This window comes from Crocuta crocuta, unplaced genomic scaffold (genome assembly GCF_008692635.1).
Source record: "Crocuta crocuta isolate KB4526 unplaced genomic scaffold, BGI_CrCroc_1.0 scaffold170, whole genome shotgun sequence".
NCBI classification, from domain to species: Eukaryota; Metazoa; Chordata; class Mammalia; order Carnivora; family Hyaenidae; genus Crocuta; species Crocuta crocuta.
Window position 1 is genome coordinate 796,637 of NW_027527853.1, and position 15,145 is coordinate 811,781.

The following is a 15,145-nucleotide window of genomic DNA, read 5'->3' on the forward strand; positions in this document are numbered from 1 at the left end:
GCTGATGGGAGTGTGGGGGGAAAGGGGGTGATGGGCATGGAGGAGGGCACTTGTTGGGATGAGCACTGGGTGTTATATGGAAACCAACTTACAGTAAACTATTTAAGAAAAAAACCATACAAGTAGACCAGCAGATTATTTGAAGAGAAGTATAGAAACATTTTACTGGTATAAAGTTGGGATTTGCTTTCTTCCAGGAGCCTAGTAAAATTATTTTTCTCTTGGTCACAACACACTTTGATTTTTTAATTCAAGTTGCTTTCTAAGCTGTGAGTGTCTGTGTATGTGTGTACTTTATAATGCTATAACATGATACAGATGATTGTTTTTATGCTCTTTCTCTTTCCACTCCCTGGGGAATATCTTGGTTTGAATGAAAGCTCCCAGCAGCTTTCTACCATGTTTGCTTTAAATATTTTCTGTGTAATTAGATAAAAACCTACCAGATGACAGTCACTATCCATTTTCTTCTCTTTGTCTCATGCTTTCAGAATTGACCTGGTGACTTAAAGGTTGTGACTTTGGGTAACTTAAAGGTTGTGACTTTGGGTAATATAGCACTGTGATTTAGTATTTTTATTCCTACCCATAATCCTACCACATAATCTTAAAATAATCAATGCAGATGGTTGCACTCATCATTTTTAGCTTTATTTTAAAGTTACAAATACTTTCCACTATTATAGTAGGATAATATTTTTATATCACAGTATTCTTTCCAGTACCCATGCCATTTGCTGGCATTTGATTTGTTGTACTAGGGCACTTCCATTGAACTAAATGGTACCCCTGTGGCTTGAAATGAATGAAGTCGCCTCTCTGTGTACATGTGTCACTGTCACTGATTTAATAACTCCTGCAGAGAATAGAACTCAATACTGTTTCTTGTCTGCTGTTACTAATAGCAGTTAAACTACTTGCCAGTTACGGGATTTTCAAGACTCTAAGCACAGATTAAAAAGAAACAGATTTTTGAAAAACTCTAGAATACATAAAAGAGCATTACAGATACAAATTTGGATGAGGTTATGAATGCTCAGGTGAGAGCACAAGAGAAGAGAAGGGGCTAATATGTTCTTTGAGAATGATGCATATTAAAGGAATTAATATGTAGTGAAAAACCCTGGGCTTGAAGCAAAATTCCTTTAAAAATTATGACTGGATAATCATGCTAAGCAAGTACCCAATTATGAAATTTTAATACTTTTCTGTAGGGTTTTATATGCTAACGAAATAAAGGCATTTAGTGATGCATAGAACAGTTCTTGGGTTGTACAGCAAATAGGCATTAGTAGAGAAAATGTATATGAAGCACAGCATCGCGTCTGGCTCATTATAAGTGTTAGTAAATGAAGCTATTATAATTATTGTTGTAAGTAGTAATATTGTTATATGTATGTGATAAAATAGTTCAAACTTAGTTTTATTCATTTTGCAGCAAACTATTGGGCACTTATTGTAGGCAAAGTGTGATAATAAGATGAATTAGATGCTATTGTTTTGGACATATAAACTATCATCACAAAAGAGTATAATAAAACCAAATTTTTAGTATCTCATTTTGCTGTTTTTTTTATATATACATTTTCATGATACCATGCACTTTTAATCATCATTAACATTACCAGGATTTCATATCACACACATAACATATAAGTATCCTCCTATAACAGTCTCTTCCTTTCACTCCCGTAGAAGGGTTCTCTTATAGTCACATGTCCTTGATATTCTGGCCTGAGGAACCTGGTTTGGGCTAGTACCTGGGATAATGTTGGTGTCCAAAGGGCTATACTATGGTCATCTTTCTTGGGGGAAGAGAGGATGAAGAAGACCAAGGAAGATGCTGTAGCTGGAAAAAGGGATGATTCAAATGGGCTTTATATATCCCCAGGATGGACCTAAGGAATGGGAGTGGGGGAATGAAGGTGGGGAGGAAGGAATATTCAGTAAGAAATGTCAGGATGAAATAAAAGGAAGGAAGGGAGAGGGCTGTTTATGAGATCCTTTCTGGCCTAGACAAAGCAGGTAATACTTCAGTAGCATGACCATAATATGTTCCAGTTTGTCTCAGAGAGTCCGGTTTATATCTTGGTCCTTGTGTACTTATTAGTAATAACTTCTTAGGTCTCAAAAGTATACCAGATTGGATGATAAATTATATGGTCACCTTACCTTTAGGGCACTAACGCGTAGGTGTCCAGAAGGCTCCCCTTGGCTCATGGCATCTACATGACCATTTATAGAGAGAACAGGATGCACTGAGGGGATATGATAACAAACAGAGTTCACTGCAAACAGTAAGATAAACTTTAAAGATTTCACCTTAGCTTGTCTTCATCTTGATAGGAAAAATTAGAAGTTGAATGCAAAAGTACTCCAGTTCTCCAAGAGCCATAATACTGGGTTTTAGAAGAACTGGATTCTGGATCTAACTCAGTCTCCAACTTGCTATATGACTTTTCCCCTTTGGCCCTCCACGAGCCCAGGTGTCCACATCTGTGAAAATGAAGAACTGAATTGAATTATTTCTAAGGCGCCTTGCAGTTCTGATTTAATTAAATGATTTATTTTTTGAATGAGAAATAGACCAGAAATGAGTACCCTTGCAAAATTCTTTTCTAGTTTAAAAAGTTATATCCATGTGAGATTTCTATGAAGTCTGTTTCCCAGCTGAGAGTTGTGTGGTTTGACTTTATATTCTATAAAGACTTGCTCCAGTTTTCTATGTGGAAATTGAGAAAAAAATTGTTTTTCAAACAGCTGTAGTACATCCTTGTTAGAGAATGTCATTAACTGCATTTAGCCTCCTGAGAAGTGATCAGACAGAATGGGAAGCTCTGAAAACATTGATCAGTCCCAGAGATGTTATCTCTTGCTAAGGTACTTCCGATGCAGGAGCTGAAAGGCCCCTTTTTGTCTCTGTGTCCATTGATTGATAGATTACAGTTTAGGAGCTCCAATTTCTTAGTTTCTATTTCTGTCTCCTTGGACTTCTTGCCTCACACTGTTAACAAGCATTTAGCTATTCCTTATTTATACAAATGGTATCAGAGAAGTTGTATACAAGATGCCAGACTGGTTGTCTATTTGTCTTTATTTTCTATATGGGCATGGGCTTGCTTCAGATTGGATTTTAGAAGTCATGTTCCTGGTATCAGAGATTGTGTACATATCCTCATTAGCCAGGGTGTCGTGGCTTCCTTTTTTGTCATCATTTCTTAATGGCCACTCCCTTTCTCTGTAGCATTCATTTTTTTAGAGGGTCCATCAGTTACTGGATCCTTTATTTATCCATCAGTCCCTGTTTGTCCATCTGTTCATCCATCCACCCATCCATCCATCTATTCCGTCCGTCCACTTGTCTGTCCTATTGCCCATTTTATATGTGCCCTGCTAAAGGTCTATAACAGGAGAGAAGACTTGCATTCTTTGTTTCTTCTGGAAATTAGTCCTGTTCTTATGGGTGGCTTTATGTCTTGGATCTGATTCTTCCAGATTTTAGTGCCTAGATTTAGAGCCCTATATTCTTAAGTTCTAGTTTCCTTATCTGTAATTTGTTAAACATATATCTTTAACTTGCTTTATAGTTATTACATTTGGGCTAAAGGCAGAGGGAGAAGGAGAATTCTCAAGCCATATATATTTTTTTAACTTAAAAAAGGCCCTATTATTGTGGAGACTTTCCAAAAGACTACGAAATAGGATTATATAATGAACCCCATGTACCTATCATCTAGATTCAATAATTACAACGTTTTGAGAACTTTTTTTTCAGCTATCTTCCCTTTTTCCTTTTTTGTAGAGTATTTTAAAGCAGATCCCAACATGTAATTTCACTTGTAAATACTTTGGGATGCATCATTAACTCTGAGGACTTTTTCTTGCTTTTTAAACATTACCATGACAGCCTGAGTTCTGTTTCATCTTTGATGCTCTAGTTTTCCCTTAAAGGGAACTTTCATAATGGGAAGAGTATAAAGAAGGAATGAAGGGCACGTTGGGGTGTGAAGATGGGAGTATGGGAGCCTAGCAGTGAAGGTTAGAGTTGTGGTTAAAGGGAATTTTAATTCCTCTTTTACAATCAGATAGAAGTGATCAGATGATTCAAACCTTAACTGATTACCCCTGATACCACCTTGTTATAATTATTATTTAATCTTAGTTGTAAGCAGATATGCTCTTCTAGGGCTTCTCCACACAGTCTCAGAGCTTGAGGACATTTTCATAAATATTTCATCATGTATCTCTAAAAGAGAAAGTCATTAAAAAAAATCATAACTATTGTGGCACCTGGGTGACTCAGTTGGTTGAGCGCCTGACTTCAGCTTAGGTCATGATCTCAAGGCTTGTGAGTTTGAGCCCCACGTGGGGCTTTGTGCTGACAGCTCAGAGCCTGGAACCTGCTTTGGATTCTGTGTCTTCCCCATTTTCTGCCCCTCCCCTGTTCGTGCTCTGTCTCTCTCTCAAAAATAAACTAAAAAATAAAAAAACAAAACAAAACATAACTATATGTAGTTATATCACTTATAGAGTAATATCACATAATTAACATTGAGTCCTTAATATCATCAAATAACCAAATTTCCAATTGCCTCATAAATACTCTGGATTTTCATTTTATTTGAATCATTGTGATTAGGTGCTATATTTATTAAGTCTCTCTTAATCTAAAGAGCTCCTCTTACCCCTTGCAGTTTTGTGTGTGTGTGTGTGTGTGTGTGTGTGTGTGCGTGTGTGTAAGAAAATAGATCATTTGTATTGAGAACTTTTTCATGTTTGGATTTTCCTATTTGCATTTCCTTGATGTTTAATGTATTCCTTTGCTCTTTGTATTTTTTTTTATAAACTAGTAGTTGCATTTGGAGATCTATGTTCTTTTTTCTCCCTTCAGGACATCTTCATAAATAATGCTGTGTTCTTCCATCAAGAGGCACATCATATATGATTGTCTCTGTTTTTGCAGTGTTCATTTCCCAAGGATCTGTGATTGCTCATGGTAGGCAAATCTGTGTATTAAGGATGCTCTTTGCTGCTAGGTTGGACATTGTTTCTAGGCTATTTCCATGGGTGGAACTGGGAAATATGATTTTTTTAAGGATAAAATACATTTTGAATTCTTAGTATACTTCCAATTCAAATTCACAACTGTAGGATTTTAACTTAAACTCATCTTATTTACCTGTTACTCCAGTTTTCTTTCCTTTAGCTGAGAACTCTGGTTTGTTCTCAAAAATGGTAGATATGACAGTATAAAATAGAATATTACATAAATAGAGTTTATAGAGTTCTTTGCTTTATTTCACAGTACATACATAACCAACTAAGAATAATAATACCGGGGGGCAAGATGGAGGAGAAGTAGAGAACTCCGTACATTTCACTTGCCCCCGTATCTCACACAGAGAAGGCCTGAAGCTATAGGAACCCTTACAGAATCCAGGAGTTTGGGAGGAAAAGGAGACAGAGTCCACTGAGAAAACCTTCTAGCATGAGTGCGAACTGGGGAAGATAAAATCGGCCGGGACCAGAGACACAGAGGGACGAGGGGGGGGGGCGGCGGAAATCCCCCTCAGTGGGGAGTCTAGAGGGGAAAGAGAGTGGCCGGAACTGCTCAAGACACTGTCCCTGTCGCTGGAGAAGAGAAAAACCTCCGCTGGGGACACAGAGAGATCCAGTTTCCTGCTCTCCAGCTGACCCTAGGCGGGATATACTCGTCCCAGGCGACCCCTGGGGAAACTGCTCCCCACTCGCCAGCTCGACCTGGAGGGGACACGCAGCAGCCGCGCCTTTGTGCTTCTGGCTCGGCTGGATCCCTAGAGGGGAGACGAAAGGCTTAAAATTGGGAGATTTGCCCCTGAGTTTGTGTTTCGGACGACGGGACAAAGAGGGACCCAGTTTCCTACTCTCCAGCTGACCCTAGGCAGGACCTACTTGTCCCAGGCGACCTCCGGATGAAACTGCTCCTCCCTCGCCAACCCGACCTGGAGGAGATGGGAGCAGTGGCTTCTGGCTCAGTCCCCAGGGGAAGGCAAGAGGCTTGGGACTGCCATGAGGGGCTCGCCTGTGAGTTTGTGTTTCTGGCAATTTCAATGGGGCGTGTAGACTGGGATCTGGAAATGAGGCCTGGCCTGGGATATAGAGCACGGCCCACCTTGGCTGCGCACCCGGCACAGGGAGTTTACACACCCAAAAAAGCAAGTTGCAGTGCTTGGTTCAAGAAGGGACTGGAGCGCTGCCACTCTTCTCCACACAATCGCCAAGGCAGGACTCCCACGGGACGCACTGGATCAAACAACAGCCCATCCCTGCTAGAGAGCTGCCCTCTTCCTTTTTTTTTTTAAATTTATTTTTATATTTTTATTTATTTTTAAAAAATTTTTTAATTAATTTATTTTTTTACCGGAACTGGGGCAAGACTAAGATGGATGCACTACCCTGACTGATTCTGGTCACTGGCTTGCTTAAACAGTCACATTTAATCCATTCTCTAGATGTAAATTCTACACCTACCTACCTTTCCATCCCTTTCTCTCTGGAGTGATTGGACTATATAGTTTCTCTGGATAACACCATCTCCATTTCTTTCGCCTTTTCTCCAATCATATTCCACTCTTTCGCTCTTTGAAAAAAGCTTTTTATTCCTTCTGCCTGCTCATTTCATTTCCAATTTCACCTCATCCCTGCCCTGTCATTCCTCTCTTTCTCTATGCTCTTCAACCAGCATAGCATACACCCAGCTATTTATTTGTAGCTGGGAAATCTGGTATATGCTTTAAACTGTTCTTTGTCTATTGGGTTTCTTCTTTTTTTTCTGTTTCTTTTCTTCTTTTTTATGTATTTTTATTTGTTATTATTCGCCTTCCCTCCGCCCTCTTTTCTTTTTTCTTTTTCGTTTTCCCTTTTGGTTTGCATGTTTGTAGGATTTGTCCGTGTGTTTGTGTGCCTTTGTTCCCTGTGTGTTTGTCTGTCTGTTTACTTTTCCAGGGCTACCTCAAGAAACAAGCCAAAGCACACATGGTGTAGAGTCCCAAATACCACTACAAGTAAGAAAATAAAATAACCAAGGTCTCAACAAGAGATACCATTCAAAGAACACTTTCTGAATGGATAGGCCCTGGACAGTCAAAGAGCCTTCTATGGAACAGCGGTGCTCACAGGTGCAGACTGCATAACAAACTTTTAAAACTAACAAGAGACAGAAAGCTAATCAAAATGATGAAATGAAAGAGCTCTCCTCCAGAGAAATTCCAGGAAGAATTGACAGCTAAAGAACTGCTCAAAACATGTATAAGAAACATAACTGAACACGAATTTACAACAATAATCATAAAATTAATCGCTGGACTTGAAAACATGGAGGACATCAGAGAAACTATGGCTACAAATACTATGGAGATTAAAAATAGTAATGATGAGGGGCGCCTGGGTGGCTTAGTCGGTTAAGCGTCCAACTTTCGCTTAGGTCGTGATCTCGCGGTTCGTGGGTTCGAGCCCCGCATCAGGCTCTGTGCTGACTGACAGCTCAGAGCCCGGAGCCTGTTTCAGTCTGTGACTCCCTCTCTCTCTGACCCTCCCCTGCTCATGGTGTCTCTCTCTCTCTCTCCTAGAAATAAATAAAACATTAAAAAAAATAGTAATGATGAATTTAAAAATGCGATAAATGAGATACATAATAAACTACAAGGTGTCCAATGCACAGATTGAAAAAGCAGAAAGGAGAATAAGTGATTTAGAAGACACCATTATAGAAAAAGAAGAAAAAGATAAACTGATCCAGGAACATGAAAGAAGAGTTTGGGAGCTCAGCGATACAATCAAACAGAACAATATCCATCTCATAGGAATCTCAGAAGAGGAAGAGAGAGGGAACGGTGTTGAAGAAGTCCTGGAACAAATTATAACAGAGAACTTCCCCAACTTAGGAAGGGAAGTAGACGTTGAAATTCAAGAGGCACAGAGAAATCCCCTCAGATGTAAATTGAATCGATCTTCTGCACGACATATCGTAGTGAAAATGGCAAAATATAAGGACAAAGAGAGAATTCTGAAAGTAGCTAGGGAGAAAAGGGACCTAACATACAAAGGGAAACCTGTCAGAGTGGTGANAAAAGGGACCTAACATACAAAGGGAAACCTGTCAGAGTGGTGACAGACTTATCTACTGAAACTTGTCAGGCCAGAAGGGAATGGTTGGAAATCTTCAATGTGATGAACAGAAAAAATATGCAGCCAAGAATCCTTTATCCAGCAAGCCTGTCATTCAGAATAGAAGGAGAGATAAAAGTCTTTCCAAATAAACAAAAATTGAAAGAATTTGTCACCACTAAACCAGCTCTACAAGACATCCTGAGGGGGACTCTCTGAGGGAAATGTTGCAAGAAATGCAAGATGCTAGAGACACACCACAAGCATGAATCCCACAAACGACACAATGACTCTAAACCCATATATTTCAATAATAACACTGAATGTAAATGGACTAAATGCCCCAATCAAAAGACATAGGATAGCAGAATGGATAAAAAAACAAAATCCATCTATCTGCTGTCTACAAGAAACTCATTTTAGACAGGAGGACACCGTCAGATTGAAAGTAAGGAGATGGAGAAATATCTATCTTGCTACAGGAAGTAAAAAAAGCTGGAGTAGCAATACTTATACCAGACAAATTGGACTTTAAAGTAAAGACAGTACAAGGGATGAAGAAAGGCATTATATAATAATTAAAGGGTCTATCCATCAAGAAGGGCTAGCAATTATAAATGTCTACGCACCAAATATGGGAGCACCTAAATACATAAAACAATCACAAACAGAAACAGTCTTATTGATAAGAATGTGCTAATAGCAGGGGACTTTAATGCTCCACTTATAGCAATGGGCAGATCAACTAGACAGAAAATCAATAAAGACACAATGGACTTAAATGACACATTGGACCAGATGGATTTGACAGATACATTTAGAACTCTACATCCTGAGGCTATGGAATTCACATTCTTCTGAAGTGCACATGGCACATTCTCCAAGATAGATCACATACTGGGACAGAGAGCAGACCTCAATAAATATAAAAGAATTGAGATTATACCATGCACACTTTCAGATCAAAATGCTATGAAACTCGAAATCAATCACAGAAAGAAGTCTGGAAAACCCCCCAAAACATGGAGGCTAAAGAACACCCTACTAAAGAATGAATGGGCCAGTCAGGCAATTAGAGTAGAAATTAAAATATATATGGAAACAAACGAATGAGAATACAACAATCCAAACTCTATGGGATATGGCTAAAGCAGTCTTAAGAGGAAAGTACATTGCACTCCAGGCCTATTTCAAGAAATTAGAAAAAGAGCAAGTGCAAAATCTAATAACGCACCTAAAACAACTAGGAGAGAAACAAGAGCACCCCAAACCCAGTAGAAGAAGAGAAATAATAAAAATCAGGGCAGAAATAAACAATATAGAAACCAAAGAAACAGTTGAACAGATCAATGAAACCAAGAGTTGGTTTTTTGAAAAAATAAACAAAATTGACAAACCTCTAGCCAGGCTTCTCAAAAANAGCTAAAGAACTGCTCAAAACATGTATAAGAAACATAACTGAACACGAATTTACAACAATAATCATAAAATTAATCGCTGGACTTGAAAACATGGAGGACATCAGAGAAACTATGGCTACAAATACTATGGAGATTAAAAATAGTAATGATGAGGGGCGCCTGGGTGGCTTAGTCGGTTAAGCGTCCAACTTTCGCTTAGGTCGTGATCTCGCGGTTCGTGGGTTCGAGCCCCGCATCAGGCTCTGTGCTGACTGACAGCTCAGAGCCCGGAGCCTGTTTCAGTCTGTGACTCCCTCTCTCTCTGACCCTCCCCTGCTCATGGTGTCTCTCTCTCTCTCTCCTAGAAATAAATAAAACATTAAAAAAAATAGTAATGATGAATTTAAAAATGCGATAAATGAGATACATAATAAACTACAAGGTGTCCAATGCACAGATTGAAAAAGCAGAAAGGAGAATAAGTGATTTAGAAGACACCATTATAGAAAAAGAAGAAAAAGATAAACTGATCCAGGAACATGAAAGAAGAGTTTGGGAGCTCAGCGATACAATCAAACAGAACAATATCCATCTCATAGGAATCTCAGAAGAGGAAGAGAGAGGGAACGGTGTTGAAGAAGTCCTGGAACAAATTATAACAGAGAACTTCCCCAACTTAGGAAGGGAAGTAGACGTTGAAATTCAAGAGGCACAGAGAAATCCCCTCAGATGTAAATTGAATCGATCTTCTGCACGACATATCGTAGTGAAAATGGCAAAATATAAGGACAAAGAGAGAATTCTGAAAGTAGCTAGGGAGAAAAGGGACCTAACATACAAAGGGAAACCTGTCAGAGTGGTGACAGACTTATCTACTGAAACTTGTCAGGCCAGAAGGGAATGGTTGGAAATCTTCAATGTGATGAACAGAAAAAATATGCAGCCAAGAATCCTTTATCCAGCAAGCCTGTCATTCAGAATAGAAGGAGAGATAAAAGTCTTTCCAAATAAACAAAAATTGAAAGAATTTGTCACCACTAAACCAGCTCTACAAGACATCCTGAGGGGGACTCTCTGAGGGAAATGTTGCAAGAAATGCAAGATGCTAGAGACACACCACAAGCATGAATCCCACAAACGACACAATGACTCTAAACCCATATATTTCAATAATAACACTGAATGTAAATGGACTAAATGCCCCAATCAAAAGACATAGGATAGCAGAATGGATAAAAAAACAAAATCCATCTATCTGCTGTCTACAAGAAACTCATTTTAGACAGGAGGACACCGTCAGATTGAAAGTAAGGAGATGGAGAAATATCTATCTTGCTACAGGAAGTAAAAAAAGCTGGAGTAGCAATACTTATACCAGACAAATTGGACTTTAAAGTAAAGACAGTACAAGGGATGAAGAAAGGCATTATATAATAATTAAAGGGTCTATCCATCAAGAAGGGCTAGCAATTATAAATGTCTACGCACCAAATATGGGAGCACCTAAATACATAAAACAATCACAAACAGAAACAGTCTTATTGATAAGAATGTGCTAATAGCAGGGGACTTTAATGCTCCACTTATAGCAATGGGCAGATCAACTAGACAGAAAATCAATAAAGACACAATGGACTTAAATGACACATTGGACCAGATGGATTTGACAGATACATTTAGAACTCTACATCCTGAGGCTATGGAATTCACATTCTTCTGAAGTGCACATGGCACATTCTCCAAGATAGATCACATACTGGGACAGAGAGCAGACCTCAATAAATATAAAAGAATTGAGATTATACCATGCACACTTTCAGATCAAAATGCTATGAAACTCGAAATCAATCACAGAAAGAAGTCTGGAAAACCCCCCAAAACATGGAGGCTAAAGAACACCCTACTAAAGAATGAATGGGCCAGTCAGGCAATTAGAGTAGAAATTAAAATATATATGGAAACAAACGAATGAGAATACAACAATCCAAACTCTATGGGATATGGCTAAAGCAGTCTTAAGAGGAAAGTACATTGCACTCCAGGCCTATTTCAAGAAATTAGAAAAAGAGCAAGTGCAAAATCTAATAACGCACCTAAAACAACTAGGAGAGAAACAAGAGCACCCCAAACCCAGTAGAAGAAGAGAAATAATAAAAATCAGGGCAGAAATAAACAATATAGAAACCAAAGAAACAGTTGAACAGATCAATGAAACCAAGAGTTGGTTTTTTGAAAAAATAAACAAAATTGACAAACCTCTAGCCAGGCTTCTCAAAAANNNNATCCTCAATGGGGAAAAACTAAGAGTTTTCCCCCTGAGATCAGGAACATGAGGGGATGTCCACTCTCACCACTGTTGTTTAACATAGTGCTGGAAGTCCTAGCATCAGCCATCAGACAACAAAAGGAAATCAAAGGCATCAGAATTGGTAAAGAAGAAGTCAAACTTTCATTTTTCGCAGACATGATACTCTACATAGAAAACCCGACAGACTCCACCAGAAGCCTACTAGAACTGATCCAAGAATTCAGCCAAGTTACAGGGTACAAAATCAACGTGCAGAAATAGGTTGCATTCGTATACACCAAAAATGAAGCAACAGAAAGAAAAATCAAGAAACGGATCCCATTCACAATTGCACAAAAAACCATACAGTACCTAGGAATAAACCTAACCAAGGATATAAGAGATCTGTATGGTGAAAACTATAGAAAACTTATGAAGGAACTTGAAGAAGACACCAAGAAATGGAAAAACATTCCACGCTCATGGATTGGAAGAATAAATATAGTTAAAATGTCATTACTACCCAAAGCAATCTACACATTCAATGCAATCCNAAGGGGGGAAATAGTGGGGGAGAGGGAGGGACACAAACCATGAGAGAGTCTTGAATGCCGAGAACAAACTGAGGACTGATGGGTGTGGGGGATGGGGGGGGGATGGGCATGGAGGAGGGCACTTGTGGGGATGAGCACTGGGTGTTGTATGGAAATCAACTTGACAATAAACTTAAAAAAAAAAAGAATAATAATACCAGCACTACCACCAACAATTACAACTGTTAGAGATGTATAAATTGCTGGGCTTTAAAGTCACTTAAATTGGTTCCTCTGTGTATAATTATTCCCCCGCATGGATATACATTCAGGTTGATTTGTTTCCTTTTATATTCCATTTTTAATGGCTGCTTTAGAAATTTTTTCTTTTATAATTAATTAATATATCTATATGGTTCCAAGTCAGATCAGCAAAACAAGCTAATTGTAAAAGTTTAATATCTCCACATGATGTCTTAGTCGACTTGTATTTTGATTTTTGTCTGTCAGCTTTCTATGTGAATCAGTATTAAAATTAGCCAGATGAGTTCTTCCCTTCCCCATTTCTTCTCCCCCAGCATCTGATTTGAAGTAATAACTTTTACTCCCAGTTAATCAGCAAGTTTATTCTACTTTTTTTCATCATTTCTCATGTTTTGGATGGTTTTACTGAATTTACATTGTTAGACTGTTATAGCCATTGCCTGCTATCTTCTCTCCCTTAAAGCTATCATTTAGTCTTAGTTCTATAAGTAAATATATTGTTAATATAGATTTCTCTCCAGTTGTTTGAGTTATCTAAAGTTTATTCTTTAAGAGAAATTTCTGGAAGGCCTCAGGAGAACAATATTCCTTGAGTTCTTATGTGTCCCTAACAGTTTTCTGTGCATCACTTAAAAGTGAGTCTGGATTGGTATAGAATCTTTGGCTACTATTTTCTGGCCCTGAAAAATTTACCTATACCATGTTAGTGTCTCTCAGCATTAAGAGTTACTGTTGAAAATTGATGATAAGATTGATTTCCTTTCCCATATAAGTAATTTGGTCTGTTTACCAACGATCAAAGAATATTATCTTTTCTTTTCCTAGCTTTATGGAGCCAAGATATCTTCTTTACTTTTTTATCTGGTATTTTACTAGAGTGTGTCTAGGTATTGGCCATTCTGTGATACACAGTGTGCTTTAAATATGTAGCTTTTTTCCCCAGGCAGGTTTTATTGAATAATAGTTTTTTGTGTTTATTTTGTTCTGCTTTGGTTTTCTTCTTGAGGATCTCCTGTTATACTTTTGTTAGACCTTTTCACCCCCTATATATTTCTGTGTTTGTCACTTTCTCTGAAATTCCTTTAAAAATTTTTAATCTTTTTCTAATCTCACTGTCTTTTATTTTTTATCTTATTATTTTTTATATAATAGAGTTTATTGTCAAGTTGGTTTCCATATAACACCCAGTGCTCATCCCAACAAGTGCCTTCCTCCATGTCCATCTTTTAAAATGGAATGTTTCTTTAATTTTTTTTTTATTTAAGTATAATTAACGTAGAGTGTTAATAAATTAGTTTCAGGAATACAGTGTAATGATTCAAAAATTCTATACATTTCTCAGTACTCATAAAATGTTTGAATTTTAATTTTTTAATGTTTATTTATTTTTGAGAGAGAGAGAGCAGGGTAGGGGCAGAGAGAAAGGGAGACACAGAATCTGAAGCAGATTCCAAGCTCTGAGCTGTCAAACTTATGAACCACGAGATCATGACCTGAACTGAAGTCAGACACTTAACTGACTAGCCACCCAGGAACCCCTATGATAAATGTACTTTTAATCCCTTTTATCTGTTTCACTCATCCCTTAATCCACCTCCCTCCTTAAGGCAATATATTTTATATTTATTTACTCTTTCAGTTCTCTTGTTCTTCATTTATAAAATGATGTTTTTCTTCTATTTTTAATTCTTTGTTGAGTTCTGTCATCCCACTTTAGAGTTTTTCTGTTTGTGATTTATGCTCTTCTTTCATGTCTTCTACCAGTTTCTTAATTCTCTTTACTGTGTTTTGAAATATTAGGTTATAGTTTTTATGGACATATCTTTTCTGACATGATTTTATTATTTTTAAAGAGATTATTTAACCTTTGTTCTCTTTTTTCTTACAGTATTATTGCATGATGTCGATTGTGATTCTTTTTTGTGGCTCATTTTTATGCAAAATTAGTTTCCCTGAACTTTTAGAAAGGAGAGGTGGATTAGGAGAACTTTTCTAGCTTCACAGCTATAGAGCTCCTGTGTGTGTGTGTGTGTGTGTGTGTGTGTGTGTGTGTGTGTGTGTGTGTGTGTAGCATTAGAAAGTATGGCCTATTGCTTTTGGAGATATCCTGGTTTTGTTCCCCTTCCTCTAATTTTATCTGAGCTTTCGTTTTCCTTTGCCTCAATTATCTATATACCGCACCATGTAGATTCTTTTCCCAAATGTTTCTCCTTATTATGGGGTTTTGTTTATGGAAGGGAGTTTTGGGTAGTTGGTTTTGTGAGTTCACAGGGCCCAGAGTGCTTCAGGCCCTTCAGAGTTCCCATGGATCCTTGAACCCACCCACAGGTTGGATTATACAAAATCTTCCTGGTTGTCTGCTAATGTTTTCAGATATGCTTGCTTCTCCTCTCTCTCTCTGTCTCTGTGTGTGTGTGTGTGTGTGTGTGTGTGTGTGTGTGTGTGTGTGTGAGAGAGAGAGAGAGAGAGAGAGAGAGAGAGCACAAGTGAGGGAGAATGAACGAACATAAAGCAGA